This window comes from Esox lucius, chromosome 10, assembly GCF_011004845.1.
Source record: "Esox lucius isolate fEsoLuc1 chromosome 10, fEsoLuc1.pri, whole genome shotgun sequence".
Lineage (NCBI taxonomy): Eukaryota > Metazoa > Chordata > Actinopteri > Esociformes > Esocidae > Esox > Esox lucius.
In genome coordinates this window covers 10,290,405-10,300,294 of record NC_047578.1, presented here as the reverse complement: position 1 = coordinate 10,300,294, position 9,890 = coordinate 10,290,405, and the positions used below count along the sequence as shown (strand labels likewise).

The 9,890-nt window shown below is 43.1% G+C and overlaps 1 protein-coding gene across 7 annotated transcripts in view; it reads left to right on the top strand.

The window, feature by feature from the left end:
• Positions 1–2,190: 2,190 nt before the first annotated feature.
• The window catches only part of atxn1a (ataxin 1a), a 107,954-nt gene continuing 100,254 nt past the window's right edge, over positions 2,191–9,890 (top strand). For all 7 annotated transcript variants that reach the window (XM_034294614.1, XM_034294613.1, XM_029122705.2 and 4 more), the window contains exon 1: positions 2,191–2,355. The gene's annotated coding sequence lies outside the window, so the exon portion shown is untranslated. The remainder of the gene's footprint in view (positions 2,356–9,890) is intronic.

The following is a 9,890-nucleotide window of genomic DNA, read 5'->3' as shown; positions in this document are numbered from 1 at the left end:
GGTCTGGTTGTAGAGTGGGCTTAGTACACCACAGTAGGATTAGTATGTATACAGTATGGTTGGTACTAGAGTGGGCTTAGTACACCACAGTAGGATTAGTATGTATACAGTATGGTTGGTACTAGAGTGGGCTTAGTACACCACAGTAGGATTAGTATGTATACAGTATGGTTGGTACTAGAGTGGGCTTAGTACACCACAGTAGGATTAATATGTATACAGTATGGTTGGTACTAGAGTGGGCTTAGTACACCACAGTAGGATTAGTATGTATACAGTATGGTTGGTACTAGAGTGGGCTTAGTACACCACAGTAGGATTAGTATGTATACAGTATGGTTGGTACTAGAGTGGGCTTAGTACACCACAGTAGGATTAGTATGTATACAGTATGGTTGGTACTAGAGTGGGCTTAGTACACCACAGTAGGATTAGTATGTATACAGTATGGTTGGTACTAGAGTGGGCTTAGTACACCACAGTAGGATTAATATGTATACAGTATGGTTGGTACTAGAGTGGGCTTAGTACACCACAGTAGGATTAGTATGTATACAGTATGGTTGGTACTAGAGTGGGCTTAGTACACCACAGTAGGATTAATATGTATACAGTATGGTTGGTACTAGAGTGGGCTTAGTACACCACAGTAGGATTAGTATGTATACAGTATGGTTGGTACTAGAGTGGGCTTAGTACACCACAGTAGGATTAGTATGTATTCAGTACGGGGTTCCTCACCTCCTCAGGGTTAACACATGCAACATACAATATTTTACACTGTGGCATTGTTGAATACTTGTTTCTGATTGGCAAACCGCAGCTGCCTTAAGCTCTAAATCCACAGGTGACCGTGTTTGAATGTCATAGAGAGCACAGCAGATGGTAGCTCTGGGTGCTGACAGATAGACAGCCTTATAGGACAGGTACAGACAGAACTCAGCTTGTCAGGTTAATTCAGGGCAAAATGTAAAAAATGTCCAAGGTGGAATATGAAAATGTTAATATAACTCAAGTTAACTATTATGGAAATATGACCCATTGCAAGGAAGTGCAATGTATATTTTTCGATTAATAAATTACCTGTGGGATCAATTACTTATTTAACTCATTCAAATGCAAATCAATTTATAACATTTTTGACATGAGTTTTTCTGGATTCCTTTGTTATTATTCTGTCTCTCACTGTTCAAATAAACCTACCGTTAAAATTATAGACTGATCATTTCTTTGTCAGTGTGTAATCGTACAAAATCAGCAGGGAATCAAATATTTTATTTCCTGACTTTATGTCATGACCACTGTTATAATGCTGCTGTCAGTGCAGCTACTCAAGGTGTTGCAGTTAAATGTGGATAATGTGACAGATGAGGCTGATGGGTTGTTGGAGGTTGTCTGTGTGTGTGTGTGTGTGTGTGTGTGTGTGTATTTGCACTAAAATGAAGTCTTAACTAATGTAATTCCATGGTTCTAATGAATAAATCAGTTTCATAACACTAAGTGACTGTGATAAAACAGTGGCATAACAATACATCTCAGCACTAGAGATGTACCAAATTATCCTGGTCACAGTCAGCTGCCAGCCAGCCAGTTAATGATTCAGTCAACCAGACAGTCAGGCAATCAATCAGATATCAAGTCAGTGTATCAGTCAGTCAATCTTTCCACTAAACTTTCAGATTGCCATCACCAGAAAGCACCTGTCATAATCTTCCATTCTGTCCAGTGGGCATGAGGACAGAATGTTATATTTTACAAGGCATGATAATAAAATAATTCAAAAATTCCTAAAAATAATGAATTTTTTAATGTCTTGAAATTATGTAAGGTTGATGAAAACATATTTTAATGGTCAAGTTCCACATTCAGCATCGGATTGTTTTATAATCTTTGTACTTGTCCAAGCAGAAAAATATGAGCTAAATATGGAAAGAATAAATCCCAATGCCATAGTAAAGGTTTAGTCTAATGATTCAATATTTGTTGACCTCATTTGCATGTCAGTTGTTTGTTACCCGTCTACTCCATTATGTACAGAGCAGAGTACAAACCCTGAGTTACCACAAAGCCTGCCAACTGCTCCATATTTGTATTATACACATACGCACACACGCACGCACACACAGTAGTCACTCTCCCTCCTCCTCTGCTTCCCTGTCTACCTCTCCCTCCCTCTCCCTCCCTCCTTCCCTCCCTCTTTCTCTCTGAAGGTGGGGGCATTGAGCGGTAGAGCTATTAGCTCCGCGCTGCAGACATCATTGCGAGTGGAGGGGAGACGATTCCAACGTCAGCGCAGGAACAGGGAGCCCTGGCAACAAGGAGAGACACACTCCTACAAGACCATTACACCGTACAGTAAGTCCTAGCTCTGTCCATTTCATCCTGTCCCTGCCTGATACTGTCAACGTCTTTGCCAACACATTATCACTTTTTTTCCCCGCGATTGCGGGAGAGAAAATGGCTGGAACTAGGAAGGGTACGCGCAAAGAGAGCGCTCGTTCCAAAGCCTTTGAAAATGTTTACTTCGCACTCTGACCTACATTTTTTTGTGTCTGGAACGGAGGCGGTTGTTTGTGGTTTACAGTCATGTGCTTGTCATATCAAACTAAAATTGCAAACTTACTGTTAACTGCGACATAGGAAAGCCGCTGTTCCGCGGAATTGAAACCGAGGAAGGAGTGTTTCGCAGGCGGGTTGGAGTGTAAGGCAAGCTTAACTGCGCCACTCCACCCAGAATTATTGCATAAGGAATAGTAAAATACATTCACAGTAGGATAGTGTTATAGTATAGAACTGTCCACTTTAAACATTGTTGTCGTACGTGCATATTCTACGTTGCCGTTTGTCCATTCCTGATTTGACCAGAACAGTTTAATACAATCGCGGAAGTATTTTTTTATTCTTCAAAGATGGGGAAAGCCGAACGTAGTCCACCAAATGTAACCGGTGTCATTGAAAAAATACGCATCTATAGCCTAAATGACATGTCCTCCATTGACAGTGAACATTTTACTACGCGGGTAGGCTACAGTCCCATTTCATTGACACTGGCTGGTTTGTAAAGGACATTGGTTCTGCTGTGTGCGTGTAGAGATTGCTCGACTACCCGTGGCGTGATGTCACTCATCTAGCCTGGTGATTATATAACGAGACTGTAGGGATCCCGGGGTGTGATAGTGAGCTATTTATATTCTGTTTACAGTCAAGAATTGCACTATGCATAGTAGTTTAAGATGTGTAAAGGCTAACTGTCTTCCTTAGAGAGGATAGCTACCGATTAAGGCATGGCACAATTACTACGCCGTTATTACATGGTGAATTGTAGCCCAGTATCAAATAAGTACAAATAAGGAGTCACAGACAAAGTGTGTTACGATATTGCCGATTTAATATATATGTACATTAAATGTTACAGTAACTTGGCGAATGATTGAAGGACAACTAGTAATTTTCAACAACACGAAAGGCTGCAGTGTTACAGAAATAGGTGTTCATGTAGCACACACCTGATGCACTCGATCATAGTGCTTATAAAAAAAAAACGTCTGATGCTGTTTTAGGTTTAGAGTTGTAATATTGATTGCGCCTCTACATTCCATCAGATCTGCATGTCGATTAGATCACAGTTATAATGTTAGTTTTTAAGATAATACAGTTATTGTTGCATGCATTGTATTGCCGAAATGCATTATATTAACTTTGTTGTTAATGTTGCATGTTTTGCGTTGTTTTGTATTGTATTGCCATTGTTCATTGCTGCTGAAGAGTATAGGTTTACGTAGAAATTCCACTACAGAAGAGACGCCTTACATGCCAGCCACATTTGGGTAATACTCTACAGGCCACAGGACATTGTTTATTTATGCACCTTGTCTTCTTGGTAGTGTATTTTAGGTTGAGTTGGGTTCGGTTGGTGTTGGCTCGTTGCCCAGTGAGTGTTACACGCTTCTGGGCACCACAGGATTAAATAGTGTGATATCTCTACTAGATCTGTTCACCTGGTGGTGGTTATTTCACACTTATCCTTTGGAGATAATATATTATTTTAAGGCATTTAGAGATTTTTATATTATTTTATAGCGCTTATCCATTAGGTATTTCATATTATTTTCTAACATTTATCCAATAGAGATTTTATATTATATAGCACTCCATTAGATATATATTATTTTATAGCAGTTATCCATTAAAGATTTTGAGATTATTTTAAAGCACTTATCCTTTACAGAATTGTAAATTATATTATAGCACTTATCCATTAGGTATTTTATACTGTTTTATAGCACTTCTCCATTAGTGATTTGTGACTATTTCATTCCACTTACTCATTAGCGATATGATATTATTAAGCACTTGGTTTCAGTTTGAAGGATACTGTTAACTAAGGGGTATGTTCATTATTCAAAATGTATAATTCGTTTTTTAATCGCTTTAGATATCAGAATGACATAAAATGCATAAGGCTGAGAGTATTTCCCTACCATATGACCTGCATAGGAATAACTAGGTATTTCCTGAATAGGAAGTACTAGGCATGCATATTTTCTTTAGTTGTGCTGGATGTTACATGTAAAGTTACATGTAAAGTTTCCCAGAGAAATTGTTCTATTTGCATTGCGAGGAAATGTTTACATAAAACTATTTTGTTCACTGGACATTTCACTGTAATGACATTATTGTGTGCATATAACCATGCTCAGTGTCAGATCTCCATAACATTTGAAATGAATTGCCTTTCTGAAAACCTTTCAAAATGTTTGCTCCAATTGAGAGCGTCTGTATGAACCTGACCTTATCTATTGTGGAGGGAGATAATCATTTGGGGGGCTGACGTTTCTATGTACGCCTCCCTTTGATCCTGGTCGACACACAAACATGCACACACACACACACACACACACACACACACCCTGACACACACACACCCACATGCACATACACACCCACTTACCTTTAAATGCTAATGAGAGCCAATTAGCGGCCAATGTGGCCTAATAATGAGCCATTTTAACCATCTCAGCTGGTTTTTCAGAGTCGCAGGTTTTCACGCACCCTCACGCAGACCAGCTTCCACTGTCACGTCTGGCTGAATCTCTGCTCCCTGTCTTCATCTGCACTCTTCCTCATGTTCCTTTACACATGTCAATATAAGATGCAATACGTAAGTGCACACACACACACACACACACACACACACACACACACACACACACACACTCACACACACACACACACACACACACACACACACTCACACACACACACACACACACACACACACTCACACACACACACACACTCACACACACACACACACACACACACGCTGAAAGGCCCATGAAAATGTGGGCTGGCTTTTGAGGTGCTCTGTCTTGGCCCATGTTGTGTGGGGATTTCCAGGCAGTGGGTGGGTCCACATGGTTCCCTGGGGCCGAGTTGTGGGGGTCTGGACCGGGAACACTGCTCTTCCACTCTGAGCAGAGCAACGAGATGAACTTAGTTTAGAACCAACGGCAGTATTTCCCAAACCTGTGTATGTGGGTATACACAGAGGATGAAAGGTAGCCACATTGGATGTGTGTGTTTGTGTGTGTGTGTGTGTGAGAGATAGAGATAGAGAGAGAGAGGTCTTGTTCCAAGTCACGCTGGTGGGCCACTTGAAGGAGCAAATCCATTGAACACTGTGTTTCTTTCACCTCCTTTTTTTTTCTTTTTGGTATTTCTCTCCTTCCCTTCTCTTTTCTTTCTCTCCTTTCTTATAGTCCCTATTATAGTTTCTTCCACGATGTACATTCCCTGATCTCTGTGGAACCAGATGAAAGGCCCAGGTTAATTCACAAATGCTATTCTATTCCCTACATAGCACACTACTTTGTTCTGGGCCTCCTGGGCCCTGGTGTCAAATTAGTGCACTTTATAAGGAATGGTGATCATTTGAGTTGGAGCCCTTGATCTAAACAGGATAGTCCCGGAGAGAGCGCACAGCCCCGGTCTATCTGTATATCCTCTGTGATATGAAACCATGAAACCGTATCCAGGCCTTCACTCTACTGAAGGAAGGAGGCAGATGGAGCAGGAGAGAAAGGAAGACAGAGAAAGGGGGAACAAGGCAGATAAGGGGAGGAGGGGAGGAGGTAATACAGAAAGAGATAGAGAGAGATAAAGGAGGGGGTGAGAAAGGAAAGAGGGAGAGACATGGAGAAAGAACGTGAACAAGAGTGATGCAGTTTCCAGACCTTTTCTGCTCCTCCTTTCATCAGGCTTTATTCACGAGGCCGTGCAGCAGTAGACACTGCTTTACCCAGAGACTCACAAGGTAGTGCAACATTTGAGAGCTCTTTTCGTTTTGAAAGCAGATAAAACATTCTTTGCTGTGCTGTGAGTAGATGGGCAAACAGACACACGCAACACACACACGCGCGCACTCACACGCACACACCGCTTTGAGTTTGCGCCGGTAGAATTCTCTTGTTTCCAGCCAGCGTGACAGAGTGACAATACATCCAAAGAAACCACTTGAAATTCCTTGTATTCAAACTACACTAGGACGCGTCTTGATTGGGAACCCGTTCTTCTGCATATATTTGCGTCATAACATACTGAAGATCTAGACTGGTATTTCCACACTATTGGTTGACACACCAGTACGTTGTCACCCTGTGACTGTGGATGTACTGTAATGCAGTTAAGTGAAACATCCGTGTTGAGGCTGATATCCACTGAGGTATTTCTGCTCTGTACGGCGTAATGACTAGTGGTCTCTGTGCTCATACCTGTAGAGAATCAATGGGCAGAGTCCTGAATGGCCCCGTGTCATTGTGAATGGGATGGAGTGACACTGACTGGGGAAACTAGCTGTGTCACACTACTGGATCAATGAGCCCCAGCATGCTTCATTGACCGTTTGGAAACTGTGCTGTGGAGTCTGCCCGGCTCTGTACTGCGCTGTGAGGAGCGATCCATCATGGCCATGCAGTTTCCTGGAGGGAATGCCCGGGGGAGTGCCGTACAGAGTATTCCACTTATGGATGCACCAGGGAAGCGGTGGCATGATCAAACTCCGCCGGAATGTTTGCCATTTAACGGTTGGGCAGGCGACCAATGTGGTGTTAGAAAGGGGTCGGCTACTTAGTGGTAATCATGGAGATGCCACAGCTTTGTGCCACAGCTTTGAACATGCCCGTGGTTTGCAAACAATGTCTAATGGAATCATTAAGTCCAGTATCAGTGAGAAAGTGAAACGGCGAGAGAGATGATTGATAGCCTCCCGGTTACATCTTCTGACCAGTAACATGAAGGTTGCTGGATCAAATTCCTGATGTGACGGGACACTAAAGCCTCCCCTGAAGAGATAAAAGCAGATGTTACATTCCCGTTGGTCTTCCTCGTGCAACTGGAAGCTGAAATAATGTCATCCTATAGATGTGAGCTTCAAGATAGGTATTAGGTGTAATCCATAACCCACCTTTCATCTCAGCGCCTTGATTTATATGTGATAATGTTCTTTCTGTGGGATGATTACGTTTGGGAAGCTTTAAGCAACAGTAATTATAAAGTAATTTTATGCTTTGAAGAAAGGGCTAATGCACACACACACACGCGCACACACACTCTCTCTCTCTCGCTCTCTCTCTCTCCATTACACCCCCCCCCCCACACACACACACACACAGGGAATTACTGAAAAGCCTAGCTAAACGAACCAACTGACCTTCTATTTTTAGCCATTTGATTCACCATCAAAGTTTTGTACTTGTTCTCACTTATAATTGTATTACTTTGCTTATATGAACAATGTGTTCCTTCCTCCTTATTTCACTGTCGGGAAGGAGGAAGTAGGACAGCTCTTTTTTGTTGATTTTGTTGTATGCAGTGTGAAGTGTTCAGCACACCCGGCTGTTATTTAGTCCAAGTCTGTAGATGCTCTGTGGTTTTACCAGTGGCCCTGTCAGTCAGTCTGCCGTAACCATGACATCCATGTGGAATGACATGGTTATGTATGGCATTAAACCCTGTGGCAGGACGTATCCCGAGCGTGTTAGATTAGAGGCTGTCCAGTCCCCGTTACGTCTTCAGCATGATAAATGGGAAGTGAAAAAACTCTCTGGAGCCTTACAGCTCCACGTACGCAATAACACACACAGACAAAACACAAACATTTATACACACACACGCACAAACATATACCCACAGCACTGTAGCCTGACCCAGATTACATATCATGTCTTATCATGGCTGGATGGCAGATTGTCTCTACACTGACTTGCAGACACAGTGTAGGGCTCTGGACCATTAACGCCCAACATCCTTTGGGAAGAAGCAGGAGGAGGCCTAGGTCTAAGAGACGGATTAGGGATGGAGAAGAATGAGGAGAAGAGGAGCAGGATGAACTAGAAGGAAAGAAGTGGAAAGTGGAAAAGGGAGGTGTGCCGTAGTAGTGATGTCATCAAGTGGAGGAATGCTTGCTCCAAAGGGCGGACCCCCCAGTGTGTACACTAACAGGAAGATGACGGGTCCTGGTGTGCACTTCCTATGCACATACACACACACACACACACTCACTCACACACACACGCTCTGCAGAGGGTGGTGCAGAGAGATACCCTGTTTTGTCCCATAATGCCTAGGGGGTATCAACAATGATTCTGGTTCAGCAGCAGAGGATATGCATTGAGAATGGAATTCAATAACAGGAAAAAGGCACTGATACAAACAATCCATGGAATACCGAAACCCACCCTGGCCGCTGTTATTCCTGGCTGATGCGGCCCCTTCTTTGGCCCTCCACTTTCCCGTGTTCCTCTGACAAGCCCTGGACTCCACGTAGCTCAGAGGACCTGTGGGGGCGTGGTTGTTGTTTGTCATACTTTCGCTGTCTGGTTTCATCGAAAGAGGTTTCAAGAGCACCGCTTGTGTGTGTGTGTGTGTGTTTGTGTGTTTTAGGTCTAACTATACTCATGGGGACCAAATGTCCCCATGAGTATAGTAAAACCAGAACAAATTTGACTCACTGGGACCTTTTGCCTGTAAACCTTAGGCATAAATGTTAATTTATTGAGGTTAAGGTTAGTGTTAGGGTTAGATTTAGATGAGGGTTAGGTAAGGGTTAGGGTCAGGTTTAGGGTTATGTTTAGGGCAAGGGAGCATATCATTTCTATTTTCTGGTCCCCAGGAGGATAGCCATACAAACTTGTGTGTATTTATGTGTGTGTGTGTGTGTGTATTGAACTTTTCAAAAGCCACAACTTAAATCACTCAGTCTGAAATCATGCCCTTGGGCTGAGGGATGAGGACTTAGACCCGAGTTCTGAACAGCTAGACGGCTGTCTGACTAGGTTTTTAATTTGGCTGCCGCTTTGTGGTTTTGACAATGGCAGAGGCACTTTAGAAATGACAGGCAGTGGCAGGGCTTTACCAAAACACTGGTTGCCGAGATAAGACATGAGCTGTGGAGAGACAGCTTGTCCCGTTCCTGTCTTGTCTTAGGCACTAACACTCTACAGATGAGTTGTCATCACAGCCATAGTATCTGTTTAACAGTGCCGGTTTGGTAGAGCGACACTCTGCCTGGCTATCTGGTAAAAGTCATTTCTTTGGAGGATTTAAACCTTTCCGGTTTGGTAGAGTGACACATTGTCTGGCTATCCGGGAAAAGTCATTTCATTAGAGGGTTTGAAGCCCCCCCACTCTGGGCTGAGAGCTTCTTGGTGTTGCGAGACAAACTCTCCTCGCCTCGCTCCTCCTCTTCTCTCCTCTTCTCTCCTCTTCAACTTCCTTCTCTCCTCTCTTTTGCTCTTCTGTCTTCTCCACTCCCGTCCTCACTCTTCCTCTCCTCCTATCCCCTCACCTCCCATTGCTCCTCCTTTCTCTCCTTGCTCCGCCGATCCTCT